Source organism: Urocitellus parryii, chromosome 2, assembly GCF_045843805.1.
Source record: "Urocitellus parryii isolate mUroPar1 chromosome 2, mUroPar1.hap1, whole genome shotgun sequence".
Lineage (NCBI taxonomy): Eukaryota > Metazoa > Chordata > Mammalia > Rodentia > Sciuridae > Urocitellus > Urocitellus parryii.
The window spans coordinates 155,710,580-155,733,472 of NC_135532.1; the positions used below are offsets into that span (position 1 = coordinate 155,710,580).

Sequence of the window (22,893 nt, forward strand, 5' to 3'; positions counted from 1 at the left end):
TAGTTTCTTTGTAGACCCTTTTGGGTCTTCTAGGTATAGAATCATGTCACCCGCAAATAGTGCTAATTTAGGTTCTTCTTTTCCTATCTTTATGCCTTTAATTTCTTTCATCTGTCTAATTGCTCTGGCCAGTGTTTAGAGAACTATGTTGAACAGAAGTGGTAGAGAGGGCATCCCTGTCTTGTTCCAGATTTTAGAGGGAATGCCTTCAATTTTTCTCCATTCAGAATGATGCTAGCCTGAGGCTTAGCATAGATAGCTTTTATAATATTGAGGTATGTTCCTGTTATCCCTAGTTTTTCTAGAGTTTTGAACATAAAGGGATGCTGTACGTTGTCGAGTGCTTTTTCTGCATCTATCAAGATGATCTTATGGTTCTTATCTTTAAGTCTATTGATGTGGTGAATAACATTTATTGATTTCCATATATTGAAACAGCCTTGCATCCCAGGGATGAATCCTACTTGATCATGATGCACGATCTTTTTGATATGTTTCTGTATCCGATTTGCCATAATTTTATTGAGGATTTTTGTATCTAGGTTCATTAGAGATATTGGTCTATAGTTTTCTTTCTTTGAAGTGTCTTTGTTTGGTTTAGGAATCAGTGTGATGTTGGCCTCATAGAATGAATTTGGAAGTTCTCCCTCTTTTTCTATTTCCTGAAATAGCTTGAAAAGTATTGGTATTAGTTCTTCCTTAAAGGTTTTGTAAAACTCTGCTGTATATCCATCCAGTCCTGGGCTTTTCTTAGTTGGTAGTCTTTTGATGGCTTCTTCTATTTCCTCAATTGACATTGGTCTGTTTAGGTTGTGTATATACTCCTGACTCAATCTGGGCAGATAATATGACTTATCGATGCCTTCACTCTCTTCTATTTTATTGGAGTATAAGGATTCAAAATAATTTCTAATTATCTTCTGTAATTCTGAAGTGTCTGTTGTGATATTGCCTTTTTCATCCCGTATGCTAGTAATTTGAGTTCTCTCTCTTCTTCTCTTCATTAGCATGGCTAAGGGTCTTTCGATCTTATTTATTTTTTCAAAGAACCATCTTTTAGTTCTGTCAAGTTTTTCAATTGTTTCTTTTGTTTCAATTTAATTGATTTCAGCTCTGATTTTAATTATTTCTTGCCTTCTACTATTTTTGCTGTTGTTTTGCTCTTCTTTTTCTAGGGTTTTTAGATGAAGTGTGAGATCACTTATTTGTTGGTTTCTTCTTTTGTTAAGGAATGAACTCCAAGCAATGAATTTTCCTCTTAGAACTGCTTTCATTGTGTCCCATCGATTCTGATATGTTGTGTCTGTGTTTTCATTTATCTCTAAGAATTTTTTAATTTCCTCCTTGATGTCTTCTGTAACCCATTGATCATTCAGTAACCTATTGTTCATTCTTCAAGTGATGCAGGATTTTTCCTTCCTTCTTTCATGGTTGATTTCCAGTTTCATTCCATTATGATCAGATAGCATGCATGGTATTATCTCTACTCCTTCATAATTTCTAAGAGTTGCCCTGTGACATAATATATGATCTATTGAGAAGAATCCCTGTGCTGCTGAGAAAAAAGTGTAACTGCTTGATGTTGGATGGTATATTCTATATATGTTAATTAAGTCTATTAATTGTATTATGTGTTCTATAGTTTGTTTATTCAACTTTTGTTTGGAAGATCTGCCCAGTGGTGAGAGAGGTGTGTTAAAGTCTCCCATAATTATTGTATGATCCTCTATTTGACTCTTGAACTTGAGAAGAGTTTGTGTGATGAACATAGCTGCACCATTGTTTGTGGCATATATATTTATGATTGTTATGTCTTGTTGGTGTATGGTTCCCTTGAGCAGTATGTAGTGTCCTTCTGTATCCCTTTTGATTAACTTTGGCTTGAAGTCTATTTTATTTGATATGAGTATGGATACTCCTACTTGTTTCCAAGGTCCATGTGAGTCATATGATTTTTCCCAACCTTTCACCTTCAGTCTATATATGTCTTTTCCTATCAAATGCATCTCCTGAAGGCGAGCATATTGTTGGATCTTTTTTTTTTTTTGATCCATTCTACTAGCCTGTGTCTCTTGATTGGTGAGTTTAAGCCATTAACATTTAGGGTTACTATTGAGATATGGTTTGTTCTTCCAGCCATATTTGTTTATTTATGTTACTTAACATGATTTGTTTTTTTCTCTTTGATTATTTTTCCCCTTACTGTACTACCTCCTGCTGTTGGTTTTCATTGTTATTTTCCATTTCCTCTTCCTGTAATGTTTTGTTGAGGATGTTTTGAAGAGCTGGTTTTCTAGCTACAAATTCTTTTTACTTTTGTTTATCATGGAAGGTTTTAATTTCATCTTCCATCCTAAAGCTTAATTTCACTGGATACACAATTCTTGGTTGGAACCCATTTTCTTCAGCATTTGAAATATGTTGTTCCAGGATCTTCTAGCTTTCAGAGTCTGTGTTGAATGATCAGCTGTTATCCTGATTGGTTTACCCCTAAATGTAATCTGCTTCCTTTCTCTTATAGCTTTTAAAATTCTCTCCTTGTTTTGTATGTTGGGCATCTTCATTATAATGTGTCTAGGTGTGGATCTCTTATGATTTTGCACATTCAGCATCCTGTAGGCTTCTAGGATTTGGGATTCTGTTTAATTCTTCAAGTCTGGGAAGTTTTCTCATATTATTTCGTTGAACAGATTGCTCATTCCTTTGGTTTGGACCTCTAAACCTTCCTGTATCCCAATAACTCTTAAGTTTGGTCTCTTTATGTTATCCCATATTTCTTGGATGTTCTACTCATGGTTTCTTAACAGTCTCGCTGAGCTGTCTATGATCTTTTCAAGTTGAAATACTTTGTCTTCATTGTCTTATGTTCTATCTTCTAAATGTTCTACTCTGCTGGAAGTACTCTCATTTGAGTTTTTAATTTGGTTTATTGCTTCCTGCATTTCTAGGATTTCTGTTTGTTTTTTATAACCTCTATCTCCCTGTAAAGTTGATCTTTTGCTTCTTGGATTTGTTTATGTAATTCATTGTCAAAGTGATCTTTCATTTTCTGATTTTGCTCTCTGATGTCTTCCTTGAGACTCCAGATCATCTGAAGCATGTATATCCTGAATTCTTTATCTGACATTCCATCTGCTGCAGATATTACCTCTTCTAATGTTGAATTGACCTGCATTGCTTGTGGTCCTTTCTTTCCTTGTCTTTTCATACTCCTCATGTTTCTTTCTGCTTTTTGTAACTGTTGTGTTATTGATATTCCCCCTATATATTTATATTGCTCTTGTATAGTTGCAAAGTCTCCCTTTTGTGGAGAAAGACAATGTTAACAGTTCTCAATATCAATAGTACATCATCTAAGCACACGTTTTCCTTATTACTACATTTATAGCTAGACTTTATGTCCACAAATGTTGGTTTCAATTATCGTTTACAAATATAGTCATTAGTTTCATGAAAGACATACCGTTTCTGGTAGCTTGAAGAAAACTGAATTTCAGGTGTAGGATGTTATGTTTAGGGGGAAAGGACTGAGGGTATTGGGTTAATCTAACTTAGTAACTTTGGAAAGCTCTAACCAATAGATGGGTAATTTATGGAAGAATGTATAGATTCAAATTCCTATCTGTATTTATTAGATTATCCTAGTTATAAATAGTAAAATTTAGGGGGTTGCAAGTGGGATAGAGGGAGAAAAACAAATAACAAGGAAAGAAAGAGAAAAAAGAGAGTGGGAAAAAGAATATAAGAGAAAAACCAAAAGAAATAAAAAGGGGGGAGGGAGGTGGGGCATATGCAATTCCTCTATATTATATTATTCTGGTGATTCAGTTGTTAAAGACCTTTTTCATGCACAATTTTTGGTTTCACATATGTTGAGGTTGCAAGGACCAGAGGGTGAAGGATAGAGGAGACTGGATGAATGGATGAAAAGAGAGAGAGAAGAGAAAAAAATAAAGAAAAAAATGTCTCTCAGAACTCTGTTTTCTTTTCTTCCAGTTGGTGGCATTGTCTATTCCTAGCTTGAGTCACTGGGTTCAGGATGGTGGTGGTAGTCAGTGTGAGAGGACTTGAACTTCCACCTATGGCCTCTCTACTCTTATTCTCTGAGATGTAAACCAGGTGCCTGATCCACTGCAGAACAGAGCTGGTAGCCATGCACACCAATTGGTGGGTTTTAAGGGTTGGTGTGATTTTCCAAGATCAGTTCCATCAGTTTTTATCATAAGGTGAGGGGTGTTGGGGAAACCTTATGTTTGTCCAGAGTTCAGTAGGGTGACCTCATGGGCGGGAGGCTGGGTTCCTCCTCCATTTGGGATGTTCTGTCTACCCCACAGGCAGGCCACTGGGCCCCTTCTCTGGGTCACATGGTCTGCCTACCACGAAGGCACTGGCTGGGCCCCTCCTCCAGTTGGGGTGGTCTGTCTACTGCGATTGTATATCCTCTTCTGAGAAGTGTTCTTTCAGGTCCTTGGCCCATTTGTTGATTGGGCTATTTGTTTACAAAAAGAACTTTTTAAGTTAGAACTTTCTAAAGGATTTTGGCATTGAAGCTATAGGATTGGTGACCTATAAATACATCATAGAATGATTGTAAAAAATAAATGGAATACAGAAGATAGACATTCATAAGACTATGTAGGATAGATTATGAATGGTCCCCAAGGAATCCAAGGAATTATAGCTTTGAGAGAAAAGCTGTGGAAAGGGGAGTGTGGGGTAGAGGTGCATATCAACAATATTTTCTTTAAGAAAAAATCCACTTACCACCTACCCTCTGTTCCATCACTCCTTCTGTGGGCTCACAGTGAAGAAGATAAGTTCTTTGTACATAGCTTTCCAGGTTTTAAAGCATATCTACCTACAATGACTTTGTTAATCAGGTTACACTAGCCAATAAGGAAAAAGGCTGCTTGCAGTTTGTGTCAGGATTTAGGTTCTGTGACACCATCATGGGAACTTCAGGGGACCCACTAAGGGGTCCTTGAAGAACTCCTTCTCTTCTCAATTCAAAGCTTATGTTTATCTTTCCAACCAACCCACTACTTTCCTTTTTCTAATCTGAAGAACACCTCCAATCCTACCCAGTGAGTCATTAAATACCATTCCATACACATCCCTCTTCAGTACCCCTAGTGCTCCAACTTCCTGAATTCTATTACTATGGGTTTTACAATAGAAAATTACTTCACAGTTTCAGCAGCAACCACAGCCATTCAGTTACCACAGAGAGCAAGAATTTGTTTTCTCATGGTTCTGTGCAGCTTACAGTAGTCTAGATACAGACAGATATTAAATATATAATTTCTGTACCAAAAATCACTGCATGGAGATGTAGTTTGATTTGAATCTAAATTCCAAGTTTTGAAAGCCCCAGTAGCAATGAGACAAAGGTTCATGGGAGTGAAAACTTTCCATGAAAATCCAGCCATCCACACAAATATCTTATGATTTAGACATTATATTTCTTAAATATCTTCTTTAAAAGATGATGAGTCAGGCCAGGACTGATAATTAAAATGTTCCACTAACTAATAATGGATCTCTTACAGCTGCTTTTGTTTAAATTCAACCTCAGTAATTGTGTATATGTATGTGATATATATATATATATATATACACACACACACACATATATATACATATATACATACATATATACATATATCTTGTGTTTTTGCACATATGTATCTAAACCTCATGCCCTAGATGTATATAACCATTAAAACATAGTCTGTTCCTATGGATTGAAAAGGGCTGTGTTTTATTTAAGATAGCAGAGTTATACAAGTATCTCGTACAAGAAGATCAATTTACTATTATGCTTATGATTATTTCAGCAATATAACCATGTTCTTATTATCTCACAGGGCATCATTCTTATCCAATTCCAATCCATACCTGTAGGCCCACTGTCCTTTACTTGATATGCATGTAAATTCATTTTGTCACATTATAAAAAGTGGTACTACTTGTATATTGGGTCTTAAAACACCAGATGGTGAACACTTGGAGAATTCAATATTCTGGTCATTCTTAATGCAATCAACACACTTCCTCTTTCAGCAAAACTATTTCAACTTGGGGAGGTGGGGATTAGCTTAGATACTGAAGTATTTAGTTTTAAATGATGACTATTTTCTTTGTTTAATGGTGACAGTAGAACTAAGCAAAGAGAGAGTATGTAGGAAAGTATTATTTCAAAGAAATACTTCTGATGTTTGCTCTCCTTGCTGGCCACTGGAAAAAAAATCAAACATGTCAGACTACATTATTCAAGTGTTTGTCCTATGTGTTACATTACAAGATAACTATAAATTATTTATCTTCCTTTTCATATATCCATTTTCACTTGACTTTGCAGCTCTTCTCATCTAAAGCTGAAGCCTATTTCCCTTTTCCATGACTTTGGGTTGACATTGAACCTTGACATCTGTAGTCTGAGGCAGAACTGAGAATTTACTGTACTGGAAATTCAGTCTGTACTCTAGATTTAAGGGCTTTGGATTTTCACTCTCTCTTTTGGGAGATTCTGCTCAGCTTCCATGTAAACACCTAGACTGTCCTAGAGAGGATGAAAGACACTAGCTCAGTCACCTCCATCTTTGAGCAGCCTACAGCCAGCCAGCCCTATGAAACAGAGCTGCCTAGCTGAGGGCCAGCCAATGGCAGACCAGTAAGTCCAGAGGAACATTGACCCACAGAATCATGGACTAAATAAATTAAAATGTTTTAAGTCACATATTTTGTGTGGTTATATTACAAAAGACAATTGTCCACCATATTCTTCTCCGTTAGTTCCATTAGTTTTGAAGGACATATTAGTAAATATGCAGATGGGTTCTTAAAATCAAAACTAGGTTGGAATAATGTGAAAATCCCAATAAGTAATGTAAAGGCTTAAACAAATCCACTTGCTGTAACCCTGACTAGAATGGGCAACCATTAGTTTCATTTCATTAATGGATCCAGGTTTTATGCAAGAATCTGTACAGTTAGAAAAAAAAGTTAACAAAGAGCAACCCCTCTCTTCAACTATACACTTATTGAATGAAAACACCCTTGCTCTCCTCAAGGCAAGGTAAGTGTATTGTGGAGAACACACACACACATACACACACACAAAATGAAAGAAAACTCTAATACTAGGTCCAGCGCATGCAAAGGAGAGCATTATCTTTATTTTAATTGCCAATGGCAGATTAACTCCCACGTAGAAGATTAAAGAGTTAAAATTAAAATGTCTTGTACTCCCTTATCCATCACTGTCACCTCCTGACTTTTCCATCCTGTCCCAGCTCCTGATGGTACTGGTGTGCTCAATTGCATGAACCTGGTACTTCTGCTGCGAAGCAGCAACTGATTAAATTCCACCCCTCATCATAGCCCATAAAAAGCCCAAGAAGGAGTAAAGACTAATAACAACCATCAATTAATTTAAAGGTGCAAGTGCATAATGATTCTGTGGTGCAGTTTAGGATTAAGAGTCACACACTACTTAGTAAACTAAAGAAAGCCTGTTGTCAATGACAGTGTTGGTCAATGAACTATTTGACCAGCAAGCCAATTAATGAAACAGACACACCTGCACAGTTGGAAATGGAAGAATATGCAATTGATATGTTCCAGAAGCAAACAAGATAGAACTTGCTACTTCAGTCCAGAACTCTATTCTTAGGATCAAGAATACATTCTCAATTAGAAAACTGAATTTGGTTCCACCACACCCTGACTACTACAGTAATACATACTTCTCTATTCTTTTATATTCTCCTTCCTTGTTCTTTTATTGTACATTAAGTAGCTGTTATATGTGCATGAGGATGTTGAATTATTTTTTTTAATTTGTTCCTATTAGTTATACATGACACTAGAATGCATTTTGACACACAGTACACAAATTGAGCACCACTTCTCATTCCTCTGTCTATACATAGTGCAGAATCACACCGGTTGTGTAGTCATACTTGTATATGGGGTAATAATGTCCATCTCATTCCACCATCCTTTTTACTCCCATGACACCTCCCCTCCCTTTACCCAACTCTGCCCAATCCAAACTGGTAAAGTACTTGCCTAGCATGTATGAAGCACCGGATTTGATCTTCAGCACCACATAAAAATAAATAAAGGTATTATGTCATATTGTATTAATTTTCAAAACTAAATAACCAATGATATATTTTAACTGACATCAAATGGAAAGGAGTTGGGGGAAAACACTTGTTCTGTGAAAACATCACCTCTCTTCATTAGTGCAGGTCTAATCTGTATATTCCACTAAGTTATTTTGCTGTCACTGTTTTAACAACAACAATAACAAACAAATAAATAATAAAAACACCAACAAAACACTTTGTAAAAACCCTTGAATACCTTATGAACTGGAGAACTTTAATGTTTTTCATGTTTTATTATAAAACCAAGGAAAATGTTATACCTTTCTTTTGTATATAGCTGTGGGGCAATCTGTTTCTAAGTAGGGGTAAATTATTCTATAAAAGGATTCTAAGTAGTTTTTCCTTCTTGTTGTTAAAATAAACTTTTTTCCTTTAAATGAACATGTGTGTGTGTGTTTGTGTGTGTGTTTGTGTATATACACACCCACCCCCCACACACACACACATACATCTTGGCTTTTTCAATGTTTATCTCTAACACAGATTTTCCCAGGAAAAAAAATCCCAATTGCATAATTTCCATCCTTACCTCTATCTTCCTCTTACAAGCTATATATTGAGATGGTGACCACACAAGTAAGAGGATCCAGAGCACCTGTGTCACTCAAGGAAGAGAGCTGAAGAGTCACCCTGTATACATTTTTTGATGTGTGTGAAAAAAAAATGAAATCATTGCTCTGCTTTCAGGAACATTAACTGCAGCATATCCATACCTATTCTAAAAAACTATTAAGATACATGGGTATGCTGATGCAAATGATCCTTCAGAATGGATGGAGCACTGATGGAGGACAAATTCAGGAGCAATTTTCTTGAGTAGATGATCCAGAGCACAAGCAAATCTGTGCCATAGCCAGACATATGGATGATTCATTCATTCATTCCCACAAACAAGATACTAGAGTATGTAGGAATAGAATCAAGGAATTGGGTAGACTTAATAGAAGGAGATTTTTTGGGGGGGGTCCCTTTCATTTCATTTGGATCCAGAAAAATAGAAATCATTGCCTGAGAATACAGAGGGAACTAGAAGTCTGAGGAACAAGAAGATGGCATGAATCAGTCTTCTCAAGTGAAGAGGAAAGTAAATAATTAGAAAGATCTTGAAAATGAGTTAACCCAACATAGACTGATAGAGGGGTATGTTTTAACCATGCATGGCTGCTTGGCTATAGGTTTTATCCAAGCAAAAACCTGTGTGTCACCAGAGTGGCAGCTTTGCAAGATTTATACTATAAAACATGCAACAGAGAGATAAGAAACCAAAACAACAAAGAGGTAAAGAAGAGCATGAAGCCAGGCATGGGGTTACATGCCTGTAATCATAGCAGCTCAGTAGGCTGAAGAAGGAGGATCATGAATTCAAAGCCAGCCTCAGCAACTTAGTGAGAACCTAAGCAACTAAGTAAGACCCTGCCTCTAATAAAATATATTTTTTTAAATAGGCTGGAGATGTTGCTCAGTGGTTAAGCACCTGTAGGTTCAACCCTGGGGCTAAAAAAAAAAGAAGGGCATGATTATTTTTTATTTGTATTTTTTATTTGATCATGAAATCTGAGTTAAGAAGGGCAGAGAAAGATCACAGGACACTAGAGAGCACACTAGTTTTCTAGCGCTCCTAACAAAACATCAAGGACTGGTGATTTGAACAATGGCAATGTATTTTCATATGGCTCTGGAGGCTGGAAGTCCTAGATCAAGGTTCCAATAGAATTGATTTCTTCTAAGGCCTCTCTCCTTGGATGTAGATGACTGCCTTCTTCTGATACTTTCACATGGTCACTCCTTTGTACTGTCTGTTTTTTCTTCTCCTCACATTGGATTAGCCCCCCCAAATATCCTCATTTTAACATAATTGCTGCTTTAAAGATTTTATCTCCAATACAGTAATTAATATTTCAACATTTAAATGTGTGTGCCGGGGGATACAATTCAGACCATTACAAGGCAATGGACATGGAAAAATAAAAAGCGATGACAAGGGAGGAATTGAGGTTATTGAGGCAAAGATCTAGAGTATGATCAAGAGAACCTGTTTCAGAATAGAAGAAAAAGACAAAACACTGTGTAATGAAGAAGTCAAGAACAAGATATGGAATGTATTGCCCTTGTAGATAACTGGGTCACCAAGGTTAATAAATAAGCTTGTTATATCCCCCAAAGCTCTGAGCAGGAATACTCAGAGGTGAAATGATTAGATTATGAGAGTGTGACCTAATCCATAGATTAATTCAATTGATTAATAATTTGAGTGGACTAACTGGATAGTAAAGGTAGGAGGGTAGGGTGTGGTTGGAGAAAGAAGTCACTGAAGACAGCCTTTGGGGTTTATATTTTCTCCCTGGCACCTCACATTCTCTTTGCCTTCTATCTGTCATGAGCTGAGCAGCTTTGCTCTGCCATACCCTTCCACCATAATGTTCTGCCTCACCACAGGCCCAGAGCAATGGAGTTGGCAGATAGCAGGCTCACTCTCTGAAACTGTGAGCCAAAATAAACTTTTCCTCCTTTAAGTTCTTCTAGTCAGGTATTTTAATGAAAGCAATGCAAAGCTAACATGAAGCCACAATGGAGAAAACAGAGTCAGTCAAAATAGAGTAAGTGCTAAAATCTTCCATTAATGTAAGGGTGAAAGGGAAGAAAGGGACTCATCAGGAAGAAGGCAGATGGCTGTAACAAGGAAGACATCAGTGATCCAGTTGATGTCCTGTGTATTAAAGGATCCAAGATGTTGGGGAGTATGGGGGTTCAGGGGAGTAAGGAAAGCAAGGGGAAACCCTTATTCTGAAAGTAGAACTGGTGAACAAAGGATACACTATTCCACCTACAAGTACAGGGAAAAATGGGTTCGAGAGAAAAAGGAACCAACATTTGAGGGTTGGAGGAAAATCAGGGTCCTTAGCAATAATCAAATTTTATTTAAAGAAAGAAATTGAAGGAAAATATAAGAAATTGATGAAAGTGTTGTTTTTTAAATGAATAGGATAGATATTCCTGGTGATTTCCTTTTCAGGCACATGGAAGACAAAATTTCTCAATCACATTGTACATAGGCAGGGTCATCTGACCATTCCTGGAAAAGAAATGTAAGAAGTGCTGTGAATCACTTCCAGCTGAGATGGTGAGGAGCCCTGTACAATTCACCCATTTCAGTCTTAGCCTGTTCAAACCACCACAAAGGCTTCATTTCCAGATGTTTTTGATAGAAGATTGTGAAGTTTTTATCAGTTTCATCTTTGGATGACTAAGTAGAGCTGACTCCCTGCCAATCAATGTTGAACATAGTTTTTTAAGGGGTTAGTGGTATTTTAGAATGGGGTGCGTGTGCACATGTATGCATGTGTGCATATGTTCTGTGATTTGCTGCCATAGTAAAACCAGGCCTTTCCTGATTTATACAGATATCATGAGCTCTACAATGTGTAGTGGGGAGAAAAGAACACTCAGACTACTTGTTGGAGAATGTGCATAGCCATATTGAAGATGTGAGAATAAGAGGAATGAAGGATGAGCTTAGAGGTTTGGGTTTCATGCAGGAAAGTGAGAATGCAGGGATTGCATCTTAGAAAAAGACAGATTGTTAGATATAATTGTAACCTCCTTCAGTGGGTCTCCTGGGTACTTTGTGGTGAAGAGATGGGAAATGTGGTCAGAAGTAAGAGCCAGAGGTGATGCCACAAGGAGCACAGAGTTCTGGGAATGGCTCCTCCCCACCTCAGATATCCTGTCATTGGCATGAGAGAGATGTCTCTGTGATTTTAATTTTTTTAGGATAGTCTTATAGGACTAGTGCTCCTTGGAACATGTACTAGAAAATTCAGGTCTGGAAGCAAGTTGGATTAACCTTCTGTATGATTTAATATCTACAGATCATAGGAACTCGGAATCTTTTGCAAATAAAACAAGAGAAGACCTTGAAGAGTTTATCTTCTGTCTTGAGAAGATATTTTCCTGGGAGGTACTCTCATAGGTAAGTCTTTTTCTACTTAAAGAGGGGAATTTCCTAGCAAAAGTAAGCATCTGTTTTATAAAGGGAACTGTTGGGGGCCGCGAATCAAGTCAAGATGGCACCTGGCAGTTTGCCAGGAGGAGTGGTTTGTGAGGCAATGCCACAGAGCCATTGAGATGGTGGAGATCCCTTATTGGCTGATTGCTGTATCTGGATGATGCTAACCGAGTCAAGCTGTGTGTAATCAGTTAGGTATATATATACCGCTGTTGTTCCATAATAAAGCAGTTCCTGCTTCAACCTTCAAGTTTCTTGTCACCTCCCGGTTATTTTTCCCAGCTGTACTGTGGCAGGGAACAGGTGAAATAAATGGGACCAGAAGAGCACATGAAACCACTTATCCAATGCTGAAGTCTCTTGGGTGAGCTAAAGTAGATGTTAAACAACAGGCAAGTCTTAAGAAGGTGAGCACTGGGTGGTGTCCTACAATGGAAAGATGGGAAATGAAGAGCGTACAAGGAAAGCAAGTGGATAGTAATGAAGCAGACAAGACTAAACCCCATACAGAGTGCAAGAATGGGGCAGCGATATCCAAACACACAGCAGCAGGGCAGCCAGCAGAGGACTTCCTCAGCAAATGTATTCAGAAGAGGAAAGGATTTCCAATGGAATAATAGAGGAAGAAAAAAAGGCAGGAAAGTTGGACATTGTAAAGCTGTGGAGAAAGCTGCGAATCCTCCCAACTTCTACCCACTACACTTTCCTAAGAATGGCAGATAGTGGATCCAAAGAGGAATGCTGGTGGAATCAGGGAGGTAAGATGGCATGGAAAAGGAACACAGGCTTTGGGGTAAGCCAAACTCTCTCTAAGCCTTGCTTTTGGCACTAATTAATCAGGTTATCTTGACTGTGTTCCTCAGTCTCCTCATCTATAAAATGACTGTGACAGTTACATACACTGCTTAGCATTATTGAAAAAATTAAATTAAATGGCATTATAGATGACTTCTTATAGAGAAGTCAGCAGAATGTATGTGTTTAGGAGACTCTAAGTGATTGATGTCCTCTCTTCACAAAATGTATGTATGTATGTATGTATATGTTTGTGTATATGTGTGTGTGTGTGTGCACACCTTTATTGTGCAAGCTCATATATTTTATACACAAACTGCATCCACAATAAGTTCTCTGTATTTAAAATAACTCAAAGCTTCTGTTAGCCCTTCTGCCAGAGAATTAGAGGTACTCTGTATGTTCAACATCCTGTAGAATGAGAACATACTGTGGCCAAATTTGGCCAAAAGATATGCATACATACTGGAGGGGAAAAAACAATAGTGAAGTAACCATATATGTCCATTCCAGGAAAAGCAAAGTTGTTAGTTATCCATGTACTTGCTACACTATGGTATTTTCTGTTTAAATACCATGAAGTGAATTTATTCCTCACAGGATTATTCTCTCTGTTCCTTTATTTCCAACCTAGACTGGGTTTCCACAGTACAGAAATTGAGAATAGCCAAGTCCACATAAAGAAAAAACAAATTTATTGCTTAACAAGTGCTATTAAATATTAAATAATAAGCATAAGTATCTTAAAGCAAACAACTCCTAGTCTGCTAATTCAATGAATGATATTTACACAATGTTATTAAGAACTACTTAATTACCAAAAAATTTCCATTTGTATATAGCATTCCATTTGACCAAGCTCCTACAGTTTACTCATTTGCTACAGATCAGTTGCTCCTAAACTTTAGGGTCAATTTCTGCTTCTGCATGAACAATGTAAAAAAGGTAATAGAAGAAAGAAAACATGAAGATAGAGCAAGAAATCCAGCTCCTTTCTTTCCTCTCATATTCATAAACAAATACATGACTTGAAGATGAACTTAAGATCTATTTATTTTACAATTTTAAAAAAATAACAGAATCTTTTTTAAAAATGAATTTGTCCAGGAATCCTAAATTTCTACCCACTCAACTAAACACATAATATGTATATGATTGGAAATTACTATTTTTATGGTCATATTTTTATATTCAACATGGAATGTGAATAAACCATGTTTACCCACTTGCTTTTTTCTACAGCAGTATTGAGTATTGTTTCAGTTAAAAAGATCTTTCCAGATATCTCCTTGGAAACTATCTTTCACTCACCTCTCTACTTTATTCTCCATATCTACTCAATAATCAAAATTCTTTGGGCACAACAATTCATTTGATATATTAGCCTGATATCATATGCCAGGAACTGAAGTAAGCATTAGAAAAATAAAGAAATGAGAAATGGTTCCTTCTATCAAATAAATCATAGCATAGTTGGAAAGTAAAATCAATAATCAATTACAGTGATATGTTTTCAATAGATATATATCCTGAGCAATCTCTCACTGGGTGAGCAGTCAGAAGTAAAATTGTTGAAGAGGATTTTAAAAAACAAAGCAATGAATTAGGGGCCAGGTTGGGGCAAGAAAGGGAGACAGGGATAGCATGAAGAAGTAATTCAAAGAATGTGAAAATGCACACACAGGAAGCTGCATGACTTAATTAGGAAACAATCAAACTGAAGGATGACTGGAACTAAGCCTATGATGGATAAGCAGGATGTAAAATTATATAATAGAGAATGGATTATGGAGTATCATGTCTTTGAAGTTAGGAGTAATTCATTAATGATTTCTAAGTAGTGACATAATGAGATCCCTTTTCTAGAAAGACTGCTCTTGCTGCATTAGGTAGATTAGATTAGATGGATACATGCAGGAATGCTGAGAGAGGGAAATCAGTTAGGAGTTCCTGAATAAAAGTAGAGGAGAAAATTATCTTAGCCAATGGTCTGCATTCTCCCCAACATCATGTAGTGATAAAAAAATGTAAAATATTCACTTTTAAATCAGAACATCAAGCACAAAACTGGGTGTTCAATGGCTATTCCAATCAGAACATTGTATTAATTACCAAAATAGCCACAGAAACACCATAGGAACAATGATAAACTATATAGTAATGATTAAAATGTGGACTTTAGTATAAAACAGATCTTGGTATATACTTACTAGTGGTATAGACTTCAGCACATTACTGAATTTCACCAAACCTCATTTTCTTTATCAGCAAATGAGATTAATAATCATAGCTACCTCTTGTAATAACTACAAGGAACAAATGGGCTAATTCATAGAGTAAGCAACCTGTGAAGAAAAGCTCCTTTCATACCCATGTAGAATTGTTTGCCTCTGTAATAAACCTATAATGAACAGAAAAGGATAGTACTACAATAAAACACGACTATTTTTATTAGTTATTTCACTTCAAATAGGTTACTCCATATCGTTGAGTTTTGATTTCCTCTGATCAATAGAGACAAACACTTTAGTTCTATTTATGTAATAAGAATGCTTTTTGATGTGAGATAACATGTGAAAGTAGTTAGAATACATACAAGACATGATGGTCAGACCTTGGTACACTTTACTCTGGACAGTTCCAACCACCCAGAAGTAATTCTGAACTACAGTTTGGAAATTGTGCTACAAGAATATGAGGCTCAGATGAGAAGTTCTGGCCTCTAGTCCCAGCACTGCAACTAACTTGTGACCCATGGCCAGCAACGTACCAGCTTATAGCCTCCACTTCCTCATCAGCAATTTAAGGGAGTGCATTCCAAACCCTCTAAACCATTTTACTGCAACTCCAACAATCTGATTTCCTTAGCTATCTAAGACAAGTTTAAATGCTCAATAGTCCACATTTTCCTCTAGATCAATAAATTCCACTGAAATTAAGCAAAGATAGGATTTAATATGGGTCAAGAACCTTTCTACCCCAGAATCTATGCAATCTCATATTATTTAATTTTTCACATGCTTTAATCTGTGGTGACATTCAGAAATGAGCAGATGAAATGCAATTAGCCCACCAGAACTCAGTTATCAGCCTTCCCCTGGAAGGTATTTATGCTGCATCTTTTAACTAATTGAGGTTACATGTGAATAGATTCTGGTCAGAATCAGAAAAAAAGTAGAAGGTAATAAAGCTCTGCAAAGGGAAATGAACTTACTATCTACTCTTTCATTTTTTTTTTATATTCCAAACATCAAATGTTTATTTTCCATTGATCTCTGTTACTCAAGTTTCATTAGAGTGCATAGATCATTGTTGTTTTGTTTTGTTTTGTTTTCCCTTAAGTAATATAATCTGAAAGGTTAAAAAGGGAAAAGGCCAAGAATAGCTAATGCTATGAGAAAATTATTTTTTCTGGGTGAATCAGTAGGACACCAAACTCTCCCATTTGTTCTGAGGTTCAAGGGTCTGAACTATAAACCCTGTGGAAAACTGCATAAGATTTTACCACTGTTGATATTGTCACTGCTTTTGAGTTGTTTCTCTGAATAAAAATCCTTGTTCCCCGAAGAACAAATGACAAAAATATACTTTTAAAATAGCATTCCTCCATCTTAACACTGTTGCAGTTGGATTCAAATAATACCTTGGGGGCAGTCCTATGATGTATAGGAAGTTTAGCAGCATTCCTGGTTTCAACCCACTAGAGGCTAGAAATGCTCAACTATCCCCAGCTGTGACAGTCAAATATTTCCACACACTGCCAAACATCCCTCAGAATGACAGAATTGCTTTCATTTGTGAGCCACAGATTTAAAGAAAACTCAGATGAACTTGCTTAGTCCCCAACTTGTATCACCCCACTGTCATTATCACACTGAGAACATTCTCTATCCATTGTATATCAAACAAGAAATTACTTGTGAGAATCGGGTTTCTTGGCTATTGTCCAGACCACCAGAACAATAGCCAAGAGACATCCTATTCCGTGAGCTTTCATTCATCAAAGGTTTGCTGATGACCCCCCAGGAACAACAAGTGTCTCACTAACGCCATCTTCACAGCATCTTCTCCTGGGTCAAGATCCCTAGTATCTCGGCTCCTGGAAGATGGCAATCAGAAGTGCTTAATAATCATTATTTCCATGTCTGATTTCCCCAATTTGGAGTTTTAAGACATTTACTAGTGTCTTATCTTTGAACAAAGCATGAGAACTCTGAAGACCCATCAGACAAAATGCCCCTTCACAGAGATCTTGCACTAACCTGGCCCAAGGTTTAGGATCTACCCTTTAGAGACAGTGTGTGTGGCTGATCTGCTTGGTAATAGTTCCTGCTACTTCATCATCAGGCTGTGACAAGGGAAGAGCAAGCCTTTTTTTCCTGGTTGCTATGGATTTTGCTGACACAAAGGATGTCCTCTATCTGGAGTTGTGCAGATTCTAGGAACTCACATCTTTCCTGTATTAACCTATGTGAGCAACCTGTCAACTGGTTGAGCAAAAGACTGGCTAGAAATTTTGAGAGACTTACATGTCAAGTAAAAACATTTACCTTATATTTTCTTTACCTTATATAAGCACCTAGTTTTAAGGATTCCAATAAAATATTGTTAAAAAGATTTGCTAAGATTCTCAGCACCCCTTGCAGGAGGGGAAAAGTAGAAGACTTCAGGTATAAAAGCACATGGGATAGAGGGAGGAGTAGAGTGATTTCTAACTTATGTTGATGTATAGAATCGAAAGGGTTCTTCTCTCTTTTTTCCTTCCCCACCTTACAGTGATCTTCTCTTATAAATCTCTCTCTATGTCTCTGTTTAACTTTCTTAACTACTTTCCATAAATTTTGATAGTTTGTACTTTCTTGATCATTCAACTCGAAGTATTTTCTAATTTCTTTTGGTCTGTTTTTAAAGCCTGTAATTTATTATTTGGTTATTTATAAATATATCCTAACTAATCTCTGAATATGGTCACCAACACTCCTCCCATCTCAGTACATATATACTTCACATCAAATTATGTAGATGATTTTACCCTGGAATCTGCACTACCTTATTAACTGACTTTGACCAACAGAAGGCAAGAGAAATGATGTTGTGCCAGATCCAGAATGAGTCAATCCAATCTATAGTTGAGCTGTGTCTGGATTTGTTGCAGTTTTATTTAAATTCTTGTTACTGATTCCTCAAATATTTCCCCAGCAGGATTAGAAGTGTGATTCAAACACCAGCAATGCTCCAGTTCCATTATTTTTAAGCCCACCACCATCTTTTAAGATATGTGTGTAGCTCCCTTTGTACTCTTGTCCTAAGCCATGAACATCTCTCTCTATAGTCTTCTGTCCTGCCCCAACAGTCACTGGGCCATTGCCCTGTAGTCAGTAAATCTGCATGCATACCAGGGGGCCTTCTCTCAGTTCTCACTCCAGGTCCAAGCCTTCATGCTGACTCTCTATTCTAGGAGAGCAATGAATGGAGGGCAGATGTGAGATTGCTCTCTGAATGGGTCTCCTGGGAATATCATCCAACAAATCAATCCTCACACATTGTTAAATGTTTATTAAAATCCACTGGTTTCTTCTCATCCAGTTCATGGTGAACCAGTACATTGTCTATTATTCCTCCAGGGATGAGAGTAGCCATAGGTTCTTCTCTGCTAGGAAGGGCTTTTCCTTTCTTATAAACTAGTTCACGGTGGTTCCCTAGCTTTTTGCTATTAAAGTTTATTGGATTGTCTCAGCTTATATTGGGAGTAATACTCTTTTGCAATTTTCTACCTCAAAACTGGAAACAGAAGTCTGCTGCAGTCTGGTTGGGCACAATTCAGGAGCCACTTGTCAAAAGAAACTAACTTTATTTTTAGAACTACAAGCCAAACAAAACAGCTCCTCAGGAAAAAATCCTCAGAGCCCAACTGCCACCACCGGCTTCCCACAAGCCTCTCTCCCCACACAAACCTCACCACCTCCCCCAATCCTCCTGCTCTTGAGGCCGATTGGCTGGGTCGCGTGGGCAGAGCCAAAGAAGTCCCCCAATCAGCAGCTCCGTGGTCTGAAAGGGCAGGGAAACAGCCCAATGAACATCACCGCAGAGGAGCCAATCAGCTAGATGTTGCTGGGGCCGCTGTGAGCCAATCATCAGCCAGCAGCTGGAAGTTTGCTGGCAGCTGGAAGTTTGCTGGGGCCCTTTTGGCTTTGGTTCTCAACAGAAGTCCTTGTATTTAAGGTCTATATCTTTCCTATTCAACAGATTATCCAGTAATAATGAAGGATGCTCAAACTTCCTTCTCACTTACTAGTCTGAATTGTTAGGAGCCCTCTTGATGTTCCAGATCATAAGCCAACTATCATCAGTACAACAGATAAATAAGCAGTCTCACCAGCTCACCTACCAACCTTTGGTTATATATACAGGATTGGGATGGAAGCTTTAGAGTCAGAGTCTGTTTATGAAATTAGCATGGCTGACCTTTCATTAATGCACCAGACCTTTCCTCCCTTTCTTGATGCTTATCAGTTTCCATTTATATGACTCTACTTTTCTTTCAAACATTTCAGTAACTTAATGTTTGTACCATTCTCTGACCTCCATTCTACTTGGTCAGGATCCTGACACTCCCTAAATTTTGCTAGATAACAAGAGTCTTCCACCTATTTGTCTCTATTTCTCTCAGCTACTACTAGACAGCACCCTGCTATTGTAAAGAACTAATCTTCTGCAATGTAATACTATACTGATCTGCTTTTATGCATTACTCATCTATATTTTGTTCCAATATTTTGTAAAAGATGTAAAGTTTTTAACACAATATCCTCAACATAGTATGTAGCACAAATTTTTCATCTAATAAGTGTTGGGTATTGTTTAAATGAAGCTAAATTAGTTGAAATTCTTATAAAAATAGAACGTAAGGTGGCTATGGCAGATGGATGAAGGAAGATAGCTCAGGTGTGAATATTACCTTATTTGGGGCTCATAGCATCAGAGGTCTAAGTCTATATAGACAGCTGACTCCATTGTTCTGGGTCCACGGTGAGGCAGAACATCATGAGGGCAGGATCCAATAGAGGAAAACTGGTTAGCTCAGGCTGGGGTCAGGAAGTCTGGGGGAGAGGGAGACAGAGCAACTGTTTCAGGGAATACATCCTGTGACCAACCTCCTTCAGCCTTGCCCCACCTGCCTACAATTACCACTCTGTTACTTCTTTGCAACTAGAATAGACTATTTAGGTTACAGCTCTCACAATTAAACCATTTCACCCCTGAACACTTCTGCATTAACAGGAGCTTTGAAGGGACATCTTATATCCAAACCATAAGAGAGCGTCTGGGCTAAGAATGCAGATAAGCATAAAAACATGACCATCCAGAGGTCCTGTCCCTCCCTTTATAGACTGCAATGCTCTGGTTTATTCACCAAATCTGGTGAAAGATAAGTGCTTTCCCCATAAAGTCTGCCAGGTAAAACTCTTGTAATTTCTCATGGTCAAACCTAAAAAATCACACTTAGTCTCTGGCCAAGAGCCAGACTCATCATCTACTACTATGCAGAGACTTACAGGGATGAAAACAAGCTGACTTCTTTGGCTGCTCTTTTGCACAGCATGAAGAGCCCTGGTCTCCTGAAGAAGGTTTGGGAGACATTTGGGACTCTGAAAGTTCTTTTCTAGGTGAATCTCTTCTATTTCTTCCCTGCCTAAAGAAACTGATCCTGGTAGTCTTTGCATGCACAATGAACAACTTCTAAAACTATATAGGAAAACACTGGAATTGTTATGATCTCCACAATAAATTAGAATCAAACAAAACTTAAATCACTTTCCTTATGCTCATGGTCTTTTAATACTTTTTATCCACAGATATTAAATAGTATGAACTCAAACACACCTTCAGAAGATGTTACTTCTTTTCTAAAACTACTCACATTTTACAAGCATGCATACAACCAAAGAAAAGCTCTTAAAGAATGTATTGGTTTTCTGTGTCAGTTTGATTTCTTCAATGTGCATTTTCAGTCCTTCAGTTTAATGAGAAACTAATAGGTCTCTGAAGCATAACTAATGGGGGGGGGGTGTGATTATCCAGTACAGAAATTCACACAGACAATTTTATAATAAATTTATATTTGACACCTTGGTTGTTAACTCTGCTTATTCTACAGACACTGAACTCTAATAAAGGCATTTCTTGCTCAAATGAAATATTATAGTGGCAGGGTTTTAGTAATGGGACACAGATTCCTGATTTCTTTTAGTGTTTAGCTCCACCCTCTTTTTACTCCCCTCTTAAATGAAGTAGTATTTGGATTCTAAAATTATAGACTGAAATGCAAAATGCATAATGTAAGCCATCCTTTTCTCTGTGTTAGCCAAGATCACTTTGCAGCATACCACTGCAGGGGACCTAACAAGGAATTTCCAAAAACATCAATGTATTCAGAAGAAATGTCGAAATAAAGAAAGCCTACAAAAAAATGTACTGGTTAATGGCAAAGAATGGCCTGGAGCCCTAATTAAAGGCAGTATCATACAATGGTTAGTTTCTTTTAGGGACTCCATAGGTATTATTTTACCACATCCTCAGACTTTGGACAGTAATATATTAGTTTCATTTGACAGATCAAAACATAAATGTATGAAGTAGTTTATAATATCAGCTTTGAACAGTGATTCTGGATAACACATGGGATACTTGAGACAATAAAACTTATTTTGATGGGCTTTGTAATGAAAACGCCATGGAAAGATAATAGTCCAAGGGTCTCTGTCACACTGTGTAATGAAAAGCAATAATTGTCAATGATTATTTCCAGAGTGACCATCCTATAAAAGTATGACATGCAGAAAGAAGTGTGCAATCTTGATATTTTCCTTGCTAGTACGCTGATATCCAATACCATGTGCCTGGCAGCAAGAAGATCAACTGCATAAATATTTAGATAGAAAAAGAAAGAGAAAAACCACTCCAGCTCCTAAGCTGTTCTTTCCTTTATCTCTTTTCAAAAATAAATACTTAGCCTCCAAATAACCTAGTTGCCATTTGTATAAGGGGGAAAAAAAAGTTAAAACAAAATTTTTTAAAAAGAACATGGGCCTTGAAAATGACCACCACATAAGTCAGGTAAGTTTGGCTTGACTAGAAAGTTTTTCTTAAAGAGATTTCTGTTTTTAACCAAAGGAAATTTTATTTTTCTCACAGTTTTATGGGCACTTTTTTCTACAAATATCATTAGCCCTGGTTTATATCTATGTTCACTGGAAACCAGTTCTATTTCATTTCAAAAACATCTGAGAATGAGAAATGTCTTTGGATCCACAGCAATGCTGTCTGCTTTTAGATAACAGCAATATACTTATTGTTAAGGATTCCTACTGAATCAGTAAGCTCTCAATACTTATTGAGTACTATTTCATTAGGCCAATTAAGCAATTAAATTTATGAGTTTTAAGTTGGACAAAAGTGCCGAAGAATTAACAATCTTTCTAGAAATAACCTTTCCAAAAAAGCATTAGTTAACCTATTCCTGGGTGCTATCCCTGAAAAAAGAAGCCCTGTAGTAGATGATTCTGTTAAAATTGATATTAAGGCAAAATCCAGAAACAGGCAAAGGATTTTTAAAAAATAACAAGTTGAAATTGGAAGCTATTTGTTTAATAATCAAAGTGAATTATTTCTCCACCCTTAACATCATTAATACCACTAGGTACTACATGATAGAACAGTCTTAGCAGTCATGTTGCCAGTGTACATAAAAGCAATTACATGAGCTCTTTCATCTAGCTTAAATGTTCAGCTTAGAAATGATAGCAATTGCATGCTTCATTCAAAGGAAAGTTCATTGTCTCTCAGTATATGTTTACCTTTGAATTTCATCACAATTGTCAGAAATACAGAACTAGCACAAGAACTAAGTATTGG

At 37.1% G+C, this 22,893-nt stretch overlaps 1 long non-coding RNA gene across 2 annotated transcripts in view; it reads right to left on the bottom strand.

Annotated features, from left to right (window-relative positions):
* Positions 1-22,893, bottom strand: part of LOC113188251 (uncharacterized) — a 155,195-nt gene that overhangs the window by 68,307 nt on the left and 63,995 nt on the right. For both annotated transcript variants that reach the window (XR_013342740.1, XR_013342738.1), the window contains exon 2: positions 19,937-20,078. This is a non-coding gene — a long non-coding RNA (uncharacterized LOC113188251). The remainder of the gene's footprint in view (positions 1-19,936; positions 20,079-22,893) is intronic.